The sequence below is a fragment of the Amblyomma maculatum genome, chromosome 1 (assembly GCF_055883805.1).
Source record: "Amblyomma maculatum isolate TAMU_Amacu chromosome 1, ASM5588380v1, whole genome shotgun sequence".
Taxonomy (NCBI): domain Eukaryota; kingdom Metazoa; phylum Arthropoda; class Arachnida; order Ixodida; family Ixodidae; genus Amblyomma; species Amblyomma maculatum.
In genome coordinates this window covers 187,006,138-187,020,634 of record NC_139344.1, presented here as the reverse complement: position 1 = coordinate 187,020,634, position 14,497 = coordinate 187,006,138, and the positions used below count along the sequence as shown (strand labels likewise).

The 14,497-nt window shown below is 50.1% G+C and overlaps 2 pseudogenes; both read right to left on the bottom strand.

Moving 5' to 3' along the window:
- Positions 1-12,910: 12,910 nt before the first annotated feature.
- LOC146205144 (rho-related GTP-binding protein RhoC pseudogene) lies at positions 12,911-13,850 on the bottom strand (annotated as a pseudogene).
- Position 13,851: 1 nt separating this feature from the next.
- On the bottom strand, positions 13,852-14,066 carry LOC146205143 (ras-like GTP-binding protein Rho1 pseudogene; annotated as a pseudogene).
- Positions 14,067-14,497: the final 431 nt, after the last annotated feature.

The window sequence follows — 14,497 nt, the reverse complement described above, 5'->3', positions numbered from 1 at the left end:
TTGCTGCCATCATTCCAACAACCGCAGGTGGCGACGCTCGCGGACGTCGTCGGTGAAGTCCAGCAGGTGCTGGGTATTCCTCAAGCGACTTCGCCGACGGCTCCAGCACAAGAAACAACAGCGATGAACTACGCTGCGGCACGTCGTACTGCGCCCCGAATTTACTTTCCAAGCCCTCGCCGCTGCCGTCCCTTTGGCCCCCGCCCGCCAAGCCTACCAACGACCTCCAAGCCACAGGAAGTGCGACGCCTGAAGAACTGCGAACCGGCCATTATGCTTTCACTGCGGTGAGGCCGGTCACATTCTACGCCACTGCCCGTACCGATGAATCGGCCTCCGCGGATTTGTAGTCGACGCCCCACGACCCCGCCTCGGTGAACGACAAGAAATCTAGAACTATCTGCGTAGCGGTGAGTTTGCGCTATCAAGCAGTCATCGCCGTGCAGGGCCCGCTTTGCGTCGCCAGGCCGCAACTACGATGACGATGTGCGAGGAAGGTCTCATAGCGGGAAACTAAAGGTAGCAACCTTTGGAGGTGAGGTTGCTTCACGGCGAACTAACGAAGATCATCAGCAGACGACGACGAGTAACGATGACGTCGCTACTACGCCGACGCCTCTCATGAAGACGCCCTTGACGATCACGCGCCCAGTCTTCAAAGTGACACCGCCGCTACGCACGACGACAGCATCCAAGACGACGCGACCAGACTTCAAGGGAACACCGCCGCCCAGCGCAAGTGACAACAGTGTGCTCCAGCTGCGACCTCAGTGCACGACGGAGCTGAGATCGGACGCCAAGGCCCACGTGCAATGCAAGAACACGAACAAGTGACCTTGAACTTGATATCGACGGTCGCACGGTTACTTCTCTAGTGTACACCGGAGCTGACTATTCTGTCATCGGTGTACCGTTCGCCGCCCAGCTCAAGAAAGTGACGACCACTTGGGATGGCCCGCTCATTCGCATCGCTGATGGTAGCCTTATTACGCCGTCGGGGCGATGCACCGCAATGGTTACAGTAAATGGACGTACCTACCCTACCAGCTTCCTCTTCCTACACCAGTGCGCACGCGACGTAATCTTGGTCATGGATTTTTTGAATGAGCATCGGGCGATCATCAACCTCCGATCTAAGCTCATCAAGCTCACGACGGACAAGGCCATTCCTGGTATAACTTCGATGCATCACGTCGCTCTCAACGTCCTCGACGGAGAATTGACCGTACCGCCCCGATCAAGCGTCATCGTCTCTGTGGGTCGAAGGGAACACCCAATTGTTACTATATAAAGGACTTGGCACCGGCATCACCCACTTCCGGAATGGACAAGCTTAGGTGATGGTAACCAACTTCACCGAATGATAGCGGCATCTCAACTAGGAAACAACGGTCGCCTTCTTCGACGAGTTAACAGACATCAGAAGCGCCTTCGCCCTCCCCAACGAACCCGCTAATGACCAAACTGACCAAGGCCAGCTTCCGACGTTCGATATCAACCCTGCGCTACCACGGAGGAGACAAACCGAGATTCGCACTCTTCTCGAAAGCTACTGCGAGTGCTGTTCGTCAACGTCGAAGGTGCGACAGACGCCGTTGGCAAAACACAGCATTATCACAGGTGAATACGTCTGGCCTCTTCGTCAAAGCCCCTATCGTGTATCGCCGCGAGAACGCTAAGCCATCGAACGGCCCAACGGCGGCTCCCGTCGCTCTAGTTAAGAAGAAAGGTGGAAAACTTCGTTTCTGCGTTGATTACCGCCGCTTGAACAGCATAACAAATATGGATGTCTACCCGCTCCCCAGCATCGACGACACACTGGACCGGCTCTGCAACGCTAAGTACTTCTCGTCAATGAATCTGAAGAGCGCGTACTGGTAAATCGAGGTCGACGAAAGAGACCGTGAGAAAACCGCGTTTATCACGCCAGACGGCCTCTTCGAGTTCAAGGTAATATGCCATTCGGCCTCTGCTGTGCACAAGCAACGTTCCAGCGAGTAATGAATACCGTGTTGGCTGGTTCGAAGTGGCAAATTTGTCTGCTGAACTTAAACGACATCGTTGTTTTCTTCTCGAGCTTTGAAGAACATCTAAAAAGGCTTCGGACAGTGCTGGAAGCAATCAAATCATCAGGTCTAACACTGAAGCCAGAGAAATGCCACTTTGCCTACGAGGAGCTGCTTTTTCTGGGCCTTATTGTGAGCAAGGAAGGAGTTTGCCCAGACCCGCAGAAAACAACTGCGATCGCACAGTTCCCACAGCCTGCCGACGTAAAGGCTGTGCGCAGATTCCTTGGGCTATGGCTTGCTACCGGCGATTTGTCAGGAACTTTTCGCGCATTGCCGAGCCGTTGACTCAGCTTACAAATGCTGATGTCCCTTTTTGATGGGAAGCGCCGCAAGCACAAGCCTTCAACGAACATAAGCGCCGCCTTCCCTCCTGTCCTAGGCCACTTTGATGAAAATTCCAGGACTGAAATTCACACCGACGAAAGGGAGACCTAGGCGCTGTTCTCGTTCATAAGAGTAGCGGACAGGATAAAGTTATCGCTTACGCCAACAAGTCCCTCTCGAAAGCCGAAGCCAATTACTCGACGACTGAAGAGTGCCTCGCAATCATCTGGGCAACTTTAAAGTTCCACCCTACCTGTACGGTCGAGCATTCAAGGTGGTAAGAAATGGCCACGCGCTCTGCTAGCTGGCCAATTTGAAAGACCCCGGCCGCTTTTCCCGATCGAGCCTATGTCTTCAAGAATTTGACATTTCTGCAGTCTCCAAGTCTGGCCGCAAGCATTCCGACGCAGACTGCTTATCCCGAGCCCCCGTCGACGTTCCCCAGAAAGAAGACGACGACGACGCCTTCTTGGGACCAGTAAGCACCAGCAGTTTCGCCGAACTACAGCGATCAGACTCTGACCTGAAAGACCTACCCACTTCCCCTCCTGTTGTGTTCAGGCGTCATTTGTCATCGTTCGCGTTAAACAATGACGTCCTCATGAAGAAGAACTTTGCACCCAACAGGGGCAGCTTCTTTTTGTGCCTAAAAGCATCCGGCAGGAAATTCTGCAGACGTTGCACGATCAGCCCACAGCTGGGTATCTCAGGTTTGCGCGCACTTTGCAGCGAATTCAGAAGTATACTACTGGCCGTGGTTGCCTGCCGACGTTGCCCATAACGTGAAAACATGCCGTATCAGCGACGCAAGACACCTCTGATCAGACCTGCTGGGCTGCTCAACCTTATACCACCCCCGAATAGGCCACTTCAGCAAATTGGGATGGATCTGTTCGGCCCCTTTCCAACTTCATCTGCGGATAACAAGTGGATCATCGTGGTCACTGACTACCTTACCCGCACGCCGAAGCGAAAGCCCTGCCTCATGGCATAGGTGCAGAAGTCGTCAAGTTCTTCGTCGAACGCATTTTCCTGCGACACGGCGCCCCCAAAGTGGTCAACACGGACATGGGATTGTCATTTACGGCGGATCTCACACAGGCCATCTTAAACTACAGTCAAACGAGCCTCTGGAGGACAACTGCCTACCATCCGCAGACGAATGGACTTACAGAGCGCCTCAACAAAACAATCGCAGACATGATCGCCTTGTACGTCGACGCCGAACACAAGACCTTGGACGCCATCCTGCCGTACGTGATCTTCGCGTATAACACAGCCGTCCAGGAGACAACCAGAGCGACCCCGTTCAAGCTTGTGTACGGCAGGGAGCCCACGACGACGCTCGATGCAATGCTGCCGCGCGTAACCGACGAGGAGAACCTGGACGTCGCCGCCTATACCTTCAGCGTGCAGAGGAGACCTGACGGCTTGCCCGGCTGCGCATAAAAGATCAGCAACACACTGACGGCCGACGATACAACTTGCGTCGACGCGACGCAGAGTACAGGCCCGGAGACCAAGTGTGGATATGAACGCCGATACGCCGCCGCGAACTGAGCGAAAAGCTCCTGCGGCTGTACTTCGGACCATACAGAGTCATACGACGCATCGGCCAGCTTGACTACGAGGTCATCCCCGACGGCACGACCACTTCCCAACGGCGCAGGGCGCGTCCAGAAATCGTCCGTGTTGTGCGCCTCAAACCTTATTACGCGCGCTAGTTATTTCAATATCTTTTTTTTTTAGCTTTCTGTGGTTATTTTTGCAAGCATCATGTCGATGTATTTTTGAGGGGGAGAGTAATGCCGCCAGCCATTCAAATCTGTATTTGTTCTTTTTTCGATAGCCGCCGGCATGCGGCCTTATCACTCTGATTCTGGCACGCGGATCAGTTCTGTATTCTTTGTTTGTTCACGCTCGTTGTCGCGAGATGCAGCTTTATCTGTTTCTTTGTCGCGCAACCTACGTCGAGATGTGTCTCGCAGATTCCGGCCACTCGCGTATGTTTCTGCAATGTTCTAGGTTGGGCTAGTCATCGTTTGCGGATTTATCTCGACGTTTCTTGGCCGCCTTTAAATTGAACGTTGACAGGTGCGACGGGCGTTCTTTGTTCGACGACCGACGAGCACATTTGCTGATATCGCCACCGCCGAGTTGCTCAGTTCTTTTGTGGGCGCAAGCCAGCCCAATAAAGAGCTGGCTTTAGTGCTATTACGACTGTCTTTTCTTTTTTGCCCGCGGCCTTGTCACTACCACGTGACATTATTAAAATACTCGCGTACTGCGGTCCACCAACTTGAAAGCGAACTGATGGAGCTGACAACTGCTAAAGCAGCAGCAAGTTTTTCTTTCTTTTTTTTTTAATAAACCCTCATTGATCCAAAATATATGCATGATCTGCGAGAGAGACTGAGTAAGGCAGAGAAGCAGGCCGGAGCAACGATTACCCTGCCTGCTACGGGCGGGAGATGAAAGAGGGTTAAATACAGTTGAATCCCGCTATAACGAAATTCACGGTGCACGAAAAAAAATTCGTTCTCGCGGAACTTCGTTATCGCAAAAATTTGACGTGAAACGCAGAAAGAATTGCCCAAGCAGCAGCAAAGGCGTTTAATGCCAAAAATCTGTAAGCTTGGTTTGCTTACGCTTCACGGCGAGCAACGCCGTCACGCGATTTTCGCACTCGGTCAGCAAACCCATTGCAACATCGTCGTCTCGGACAGCAACGAAATTCCTGATGACATCAAAAGCGTCCATCACCTGTACGGCGGTTGCCGCAGCCGGCGCTTCCTGTACGTCGTCTTCTTCATCGGAAGAGTCCTTATCATTCCGGGCAGCTTTTATGATCTGCTCATCACTCACATCTTCGTGAACAACAACACAAGCGTCAGCGCCGATGTATTCGTCGAGCTCGAGATTAGGCGGCACGGTTCCTATTTCTCCCAGCGTTTTCCAGGCGGCCGCGATCCCCGGAGCCGGTGACGCCTCTTCGTCGTCGTCTGTAACGCCTGGTGTTAGGCCAGCAGAGTGTACGGGTCGACCTTCGGCAAATCCGGCGTGCCTGAAACAGTTCACAATTACTGAGCGCCCCAGTGTGCTCCAGGCAGCAGACATAATCTGCAGTGCCACGTACAAGTCCACCTTCGTGTCTCGGCCGGTTTCAGTGTTAAAAAGCAGCCGCTGAATTAACCTCCCGCGGTAAGCGCGCTTCAGGCTAAGAATCACGCCCTGATCGAGAGGCTGTAAGACAGACGTGCAATTGGGAGGGAAAAACCTCAGCTCCGTGTTAGTGAGCTTGACTTCGTCGGAGTGATGCGCTGAACAATTGTCCAAAAGCAAGCAAACTTTACGGCCCTGCCGCTTCATGTCGCGGTCGAATGCCATCATCCACTCGGTGAAAATAGCGCGGGTCATCCATGACTTGTTGTTCGCCTTGTACTGCACAGGTAGGCTACGAGTTCCCTTAAAACAGCGCGGCTTGGCACTTTTGCCTATGACTAACGGCGGACGCTTGTCCGAGCCATCCATGTTTGTGCAAAGCAGCACTGTGATGCGTTTTTTGCTGTGTTTGCCGCCGTGACAGCGCTGCCCCTTGAAGTCGAGCGTCCTAGCCGGCAACATCTCGTAGAATAGCCCGGTCTCGTCGGCGTTGTAAATGTCTGCAGGCGCGAAGTTGCTTAAAATTCCGGCCATGTTACTCGCCTTCCAAGCAGCTGCTCCGTCCACGTCTGCTGACATTGACTCGCCGCACAACACTTTTCCAACGATGTTATGGCGGGCCTTGAAACGGTTTAGCCAGCCAATGCTGGCTTTAAAATCATCAATGCCAAGTAGGCATGCATAGTTCAAGGCTTTCTGCTGGACGATGCTTCCGGACAGGGGGACGTTGCTGGCTCGTGCTTCCACAAACCACGCATGCACTGCTTTGTCCAACTTTTCATGGAGGGGCCGCGTCACCTTTTTGTGCTTCGAGGATGTGCCTGAAGCAAGTGCCATTCTCACGCTGTCCTTATTGCCTAGAATCGTTGACAGCGAACTTGCAGGAATTCCGAAGTCTTCAGCAATTGCCGCTTTCTTCCTTCCGCTTTCTGCTTGGCCGATTATTTGAGCTTTTTGCTCAAGGGAAAGAGTTTTGCGTTTTTTCACTTGCGTTGCCATCGTGTCCTGCGGATGAAAACTCGTCGTTGTCGAAGAGAAAGGCAGCGAGTGAACAACGCGACCACGACACAAAGCCAAAATGGCGGAACTGCAATCACGTGATTTCATGCTTAATGTGGCTTTGGATTTGACTTGGACTTCTCGCCAATAAAACTAGTTTCGGTTTCGATTTTGAACGCGAAAATTTCGTTGAAGCGGAAACGCTCTGCAAAAATGGTTCGTTGTGCAGAGAAATTTAGGCCATTAATTCTTATAGGATACTCGCGGGGAATAAAAAATTATTCGTTGTCGCGGAAATTTCGTTGTGGCGGTATTCGTTGTGGCGGGATTCAACTGTAGGTGACGATGCGGAGAGGACAGAGAGACGGTTATATTCACACATATTGGGAGTGCACTTAATTCCAACTGCGAGCCAAGACTCGTGTTGCGCACGCAGATTAAGGGGCGCCCGCGTTGCCAGGAGAGCTTTCCAAGTCTCTGGCAAAGCGCCCAGATGAAAGTATCGAGGTGTGCTAGCGCAACATGCCAAGGAAGCAGCCACTGCCCGTTTTTCGCGCGCATGTGCAAACGCGCAAACGCCGCGAACTCTTCATAGTCTTTATTTTGTTCCTGCCAACAGCCACAGGCATTTGGCCTTGTCAATTTGCTTTTAATGTAAAAAAATAATCTAGGCAATGTCAAGAACATTTTGTTCTTTTGTGCATTCACAAACTAGCCGAGTCGTCACTGTCGAGACCTTGACTTGTTATATTCTCGATGGTGAAGGCCGAGCGTGGTTTCATCATTTTCTTGTCCAAGATGCGCCGAGATTCATTTTAAGTGATTGCAGCCACTCGCGTCTGCTTCCACGTTTTTAATGTTCTAGTTACATTTGACGACTTTATATGTTTCTTCGAGACTTTAAATTGAGCGCTGCCGAGTGGAGAGGGCATTCGTAGTGCACGACCGCCGAGCATAATTGCTGCCATCGCCGCTGCCGAGTAACTTAGTTCTTTTGCGGGCGGACGTCAGCTCAATGAAGAGTTGAAGAAGTAAATAGACTGAAGAAGTAAATAGACTGCAACCCCTTTGATTTAGTTTAGCTTGGTTCAGTTTATGGGGTTTAACGTCCAACAGCGACTCGTACTATGAAAGACGTCGTGACATTGCACAGCACACGGGCGCCATGCTGTGCACCTCCATCGAAGAGCTGCCGTCGCGGCAGGGACTTAGCACCCTTGGGAACAGCAGTCGAGCACCCTAACCACTGCGCCACCGCGGTGGTTCTCCTCGTTCGTTGCCTTCGGCATTGTCACCACTATTTTACAGTACGGCATACAGTATTAGCGAAGTGACAATAAGACCAACATGAAGAGTCAGCGAGTATAATAAAATGCAAGTTATACACCGCTCGATGGTTACGCTGTCTGAGTCCATGTCTGTCTAGTTCCACGGGGCACTCAGCGTAAGATAGATCTAGCCTTTTAAGGCGTCTACATCAAATGGCTGTTGGAGCCCAGTGTCTCGCTGTCATGCTGCTCACAAAACTGGAGCGAACAATACGGGTGAACAATCAGTGCCTGGCCATGCCACCTGTCAATTACACCATCTGCCAGAGGGGATTTTTCTGACTGACTGACTGACTGACTGACTGACTGACTGACTGACTGACTGACTGACTGACTGACTGACTGACTGACTGACTGACTGACTGACTGACTGACTGACTGACTGACTGACTGACAGACAGACAGACAGACAGACAGACAGACAGACAGACAGACAGACAGACAGACAGACAGACAGACAGACAGACAGACAGACAGACAGACAGACAGACAGACAGACAGACAGACAGACAGACAGACAGACAGACAGACAGATGGACAGATATATTTTCACTTAATGGAGTTAGCGTAGATTTTGGCATTACAATTAAGAAAGGTGGCGACATACTTTAAATAAAAGGGAACACATGAATCGTATGTTTCGCCGCGCTCAACTGTTAATTGTACCGAAGGTAACTTCCGTACAGTTGGCTAATTAACGTCGTATAACAATAGGGCGCCAGCAGAGAGCGCTCGCCATTACTGCGCACGATGCCTGAAGATGTTAGAGCTATTGTCGGGATCCTCGCCATGATGTGGATGGCCTGCGGGCTGGACGAAAGAGGTTGGCTCGTTCACTGAGATGCGATTGCATTACAAATGCAGCTACGATGATGAAATGCTGCATAGGTAAAACCTGATATAAAACTTCGCGCCTGAAATAGGAGGAAGGCCGGTGTCCCGGCAAGGGATGCTTCTGATGAAAGCGAGGTTGGGAGGGGAGGGGGGTGCCCTTTCCCAGGGTTTTTCGATCCTGCCCGTGGAAGGCATCGCTGTGCCTTGCCACCGGTCGACGTTCGGGAGAACGAGGTCACTGATCGATGCCCACGATCTCGCCACCAGCTGCGAGGGCGGTGCGCCGAGACTAGGAAACCCGGTAGTTGTGGTTGCTTTCGTGTCGATATCACTATGCCCAATTCACGGGATTCCATATTTGTATTGCCATAATTGCATTTCTTCAAAGCATATATCCTGGCTTACCCATGATGTATAGCTACCAGGTATACATATAACAAGTTTGGCTAGTTGATCCATGTTACTAAAGCTCACTAGCGTAGACCGTGCATACAGTATGCACATACTATAGTAGACTACACAGGAGAATATGTAGACTACGCCCCGTATACTGGATTGCTAGTATGCACCTTCAGTTTGCGCAGATGGATTTCACGGGAAAGACCCCTGCCGTTCAGTCGTCATGCATTATTACACTCCAGGCTCCCTCAAGGGGCTGCTGCAGATTGAGCACCGCCCGCCATCATATGTATATATTCGTCAGTATATGCAGGTACTCACCCGTGTGTCTAAAACATGGAGGCCAACGACATGAAATCACAGCCCAGCACGAATTCGTAGAAAGGCAAATTTCAAGTATACTCTTTTTGTTCTGCTGTGATTTATTACTCGTACAATAATGCCCCTGAATGGTCCCTGTGGGTATCGTGAATAAATGACATCCGAGTAGTGGCCTTTTTCGGCCCTGTTGAAATTATACTTCAAAGCCAATGTGCGTCGACTGCTGAGCATTTTGAAATTAAAAACAACATTGTTTTTTCTTCCGCCACTCGGTTCAAACTCGCGACGTCGACGATGACGTCGTGTACTGTATGTACTGCGTGTTCAGTAGTGAGAAGTGGGTGGCGGTACGGCAGAACCCTTGAGGCCTTCCCGACATTTCAATTTGCTTGTAAAATCAGGTCATGACGGAGATTATATTATATATAGGCCATTTTCTCCCTCAGTGAAGACAGCCTTTTTGTCGTAACGCGTTAATATATCTATAAGAGCTAATTTCAGTTTTTTTCCCCAGCGCCCCTACAAGAGACAGAAATAGAGAAGGTGAGTGACGCAAACGCGGTAATGCAACGCATCACGCGTTAGCTTTCGCGAGATCCGTCGCTAATCAATTGCTTCGGCGTCTGGCGGCGCCCCTGCTTAAGTGTTCGGAGCGTAAACCTATTTACAAAATCATCGTCGGAATCAATAGCAATGCTTCCCCATTGCATCCGCCTCCCATCGCGTGATGCATGGTTCTTGCGGTGGCTTCACGTCTGCATGGCGATCGGCCACCCCCAGCACACGATTGAAGGCACCGTCAACACCACTGCGCAGTTATCACAACAGCCTGTTTGTCTTCGGCGCGCCACTGTAGCGTTATCAGTTATCGGTGCAGTGCTCTTTGCTCAGCGAGCACCTACAAAAAAAAAAAACCGCTAAGTGAGAACATTGGCTTCGGATAGGCTTGCCAAATGAAAATCCGGCTCGGACGTTTTCTTCGGCGATTACGATATGAGCGGAGACTTCCACGGCCACAACCACAAAATTCGATGGCCGTTGCATAACTATTTACAATGCCCTCCTTTTTCACCAGGCCATAAGTCGGGGGTAACGGCAGCGGAATCGACGTTGCGAATCAAGGCTCACCGCAGTCTGCTTGTATTCGTGTTCAGTCAGGTAACGAGAGGTGTCTTTTACGCTTACGTACGGCTCCAGTCGGCTTTAAAACTTTAGCACTATTGCTTCAGTCTTATACGGCACGGCACACTTCTCTTAAAGCATTGTCATGCTCTCATCAGTCACTAGTGACTGATGAGAGCACCTTACCAGCGCAGCTGCGCTGGTAAGGTGCATCCAGGGTCGGATTTATAGGCGGGGGAGATAGGGTTCTTAGAGCGTACCGCGAAATACCTCTGCAACGTCAAAAGACCTGAAGGAAATGCCCATGCAAAAGTTCACTCAGTGAGCCGCAGCGGCTCATTTTTTATAGGCCCAGATATTTCAGGCAATCAAATGGCTCCCGAACATTTTATTTGTACGCATTTAGTGTATTGCGTATTTCTGAAAAATACAGTACTTTTATCCCGAACCAATACTAGTGCCGTGATAAACTAAGCTATACAGCTTTTGTTTGTTTGTTTGTTTGTTTGTTTGTTTGTTCGTTCGTTCTGATCACCATTCCTGCCGGTATAAACACGTTCAAGACCGGTATACAGGTTTCAACTTCTACGCTATAGTATTAGGGCCGTTTTTCTGAAACCTATCTGCCTGCAGCTGCCGACTATTAAGTCAATGAGGCTAATCAATGTACATAGATGCTATTCAGGCTGCTAAGCTACTCCGTCGCCTTGTCAGCGGGAGTAGTTTCGCAGCCGAAAATAATGCCGCTGCGAAGTTTCATCTTCAGCTGCTCAGTCGCAGTATCGCGGTCGAAAGTCGCTGCGTAGCTGCTGTTTGTATCAGGAAGCAGTACTTTCAAGCTTTTCAAAATGTGTGCTGAATCAAAAATTAGCGGTGCTGAAATTCTCCCATCTGTATTGGATACAGTGGCCTTTCGGCGAGGGATAAAAGTTTGTTTATCTAAAACAAGTCAGGCTTTCTAGGATGCCTTCAACCTTGAGGCAACTGTGGGATATGGCAATACGATACTCTTCTGCGCATGATTAAAGGAATGGTCAAAGCTTCCGGCGTGCAGCAAAAATTTTATTTTAAAATTCATCTTGCATTCACCAGTAATTAAGAATTCCTTAAAAAGTGGCTTGAGTTTATGGACTTAAACAGGAAACACTACAAACCTACTGAAGGAGGATACGCGAATATGTTGGTTGATATTCGGTAGTATATTTTCGCTTCATTTGAGCTAGTGCCTCATCTCCTGCCCGGAATCTTAAAACATCGGGCAGTTTATTTTTGCTCCAAAGGAATATTTTTTCGAGTGATTTCGTAGGTTAAAAATCTGCTCCTCGGGAGACCGCAGCTTGGTTATCTGTATTGCGTTTTTCGTTTCGTCTGAAATGGTTCTGTGCTAAAACAGCGTGAATGCTCGACTTTCAAACAAACGAACAAACAAACTCCCGGGGGTTCTTACCTCTCTTGCGTGCTATGAATTCGTATGCGTTAAAGGGACAGCCTACTATCGGAAATGGCTATAAAAATATGGCATATTCCGATAATGTGACCACTTCGTAACAAGGATGAGGGCCAATAGCGGTTTAGGCATAATTTATATTCTAAATTTATCTATAAATTCAGGTTTGAGAAGATGATGGCGCCATGCTACCGTTTTCTCGCCGCAATTTTATGACTATGCCACCTACGGAGAAACATGATTACTTCAAATGTTTATATTGTTAGGAGAAGACGACGACTAAGTGTTTACCTCCCTGGCCTCGTGGAAGTGGCAGACGTAGATGACGGAGAGGAATTGTCCCTTAGTGCTGCTGGCTGTTATGCCAGTCATTCTGTAAATATCCTGTAGATACATTAAAGCCTCGCTTGGCAATATGAACCTAAAATTGCATGCCTACATTTCTCTTTAAATAACGAGCAGCTATTTTCATAGTTTAATCTTGTTTGATTAACTTTTAAAATGCTTACAAAAGAAAAATCAGACAACCAACAACGCGGCTATACTTGCAGCAGTGCTGCCATCGATGGCACTGCTATAGGCAAGAACGATTGTGGGTATATCTCTGACAGATATTAACAGTTTTATTAATTTAAAACTACCTTCGTCGTACCGGTTATAGTTTTAACAAACTGTGTGCATTGTGGTTAGAGTCATCCCCAATATTGTCGCTGCAAGCCACCTAAACAGCGCAGCAGACATCGTATCCGCGCCAGCTCTTTTATTTCGCCTTCAAAGAACTGGCGCGGCGCCAGCACCGCCGCTCAAGGCAGAGCCAGGTCGTATTATGCATGCACTATCGGCGGGTCGTATGAGCCTCGAGCCTAAATCTCATCGGTGTGAACGACCTATGCCAAGGGTGTCACTCACTCGGAGATGCGCCAGGAAGCACGGTTCGCTGGGCAGGTCGCATTTAACAGGAACACAAGGCGGGAGCAGTATAGCGACTTCCTCCGTCTATTTGTGCGCTCAATGGTCAGCGGTATATATATCGCCGGTCTCCGCGGGAATTCATCATGAAGCAAACTTCGTTTTTCGCGTAAATAAAAGCAAATTTTGGAAACCATCTCTGCACTTTTCGCACATCTGTCGTACGCCGTTTCGCGGCACGTAGCTTGCAGCGAGTGTATACAGGAACCTCTGCATGTAACCCACTATGTTAACGATGCAAACGCCAAAGAGACTGTACCGTCTCAGCAAAAAAAAAAAAAATGCTGAACAAGCTTCACCCACGCCATTTCCTCGCCACCCACGTGCCGCAGGTAGCACTAAAAATTAAAGTGACAATAAAATTGCTATTTTATTAGTTGCATTAGGGTTGCATGCTACGCCGGAATGTTATTTTAACGCTGAAAGTTAACAAAAACTCGTATTTTATTATTTGATTTCAGGTTCAAAGCAAACAATGAGTGAATATATTGTGTCCTGGATGTTACTATGATGTTGGAAATTAATAAAAATGCTACATTGACACCTGAGTTCGGCGTAGAAGAAGAAAGAACATAAACGGTAGGAGTAGAGGACGTAGAAGTGAAGGCCCTTCTTGTTCTTGGCGGGGCACTCCAGGTAGCCGTAGATGTTGACCTTCTACGCCATGGTGCACCCTTCCTCGGGAGCCACGGGCTTCTCCTTAGTCTTGGCCAACTCCCGCAGTGTGTGCGGGTCATTGCGGAGGTCCTTCTTGCTCCCCACCAAGACAGCGGACACTTTGGGGCAGAAGCGGCGCATCTCGTTCGTCCACTTCCCGGGGATGTTCTCCAGCGAGTCGGGCGAGTCGATGCTGAAGCACGTGAGGATGACTTTTGTGTCTGGGGATCTTCTCTGCCATGGTGCGCCATTCCTCGGCACCACCTGCTTCTGCTTCATCTTGGCCAGCTCCAGAAGTGTGTGCGGGTCATTGCGGAGGTCCTTCTTGTTCCCCACCAAGACAGCGGACACTTTGGGGCAGACGCGGCGCATCTCGTTCGTCCACTTCCCGGGGATGTTCTCCAGCGAGTCGGGCGAGTCGATGCTGAAGCACATGAGGATGACTTTTGTGTCTGGTGATCTTCTCCGTCATGTTGCGCCATTCCTCAGCGCCACCTGCTTCTGCTTCATCTTGGCCAGCTCCAGCAGTGTGTGTGGGTCATTGCGGAGGTCCTTCTTGTTCCCCACCAAGACAGCGGACACTTTGGGGCAGAAGCGGCGCATCTCGTTCGTCCACTTCCCGGGGATGTTCTCCAGCGAGTCGGGCGAGTCGATGCTGAAGCACGTGAGGATGACTTCTGTGTCTGGGGATCTTCTCCGTCATGTTGCGCCATTCCTCGGCACCACCTGCTTCTGCTTCATCTTGGCCAGCTCCCGCAGTGTGTGCGGGTCATTGCGGAGGTCCTTCTTGTTCCCCACCAAGACAGCGGACACTTTGGGGCAGAAGCGGCGCATCTCGTTCGTCCACTTCCCGGGGATGTTCTCCA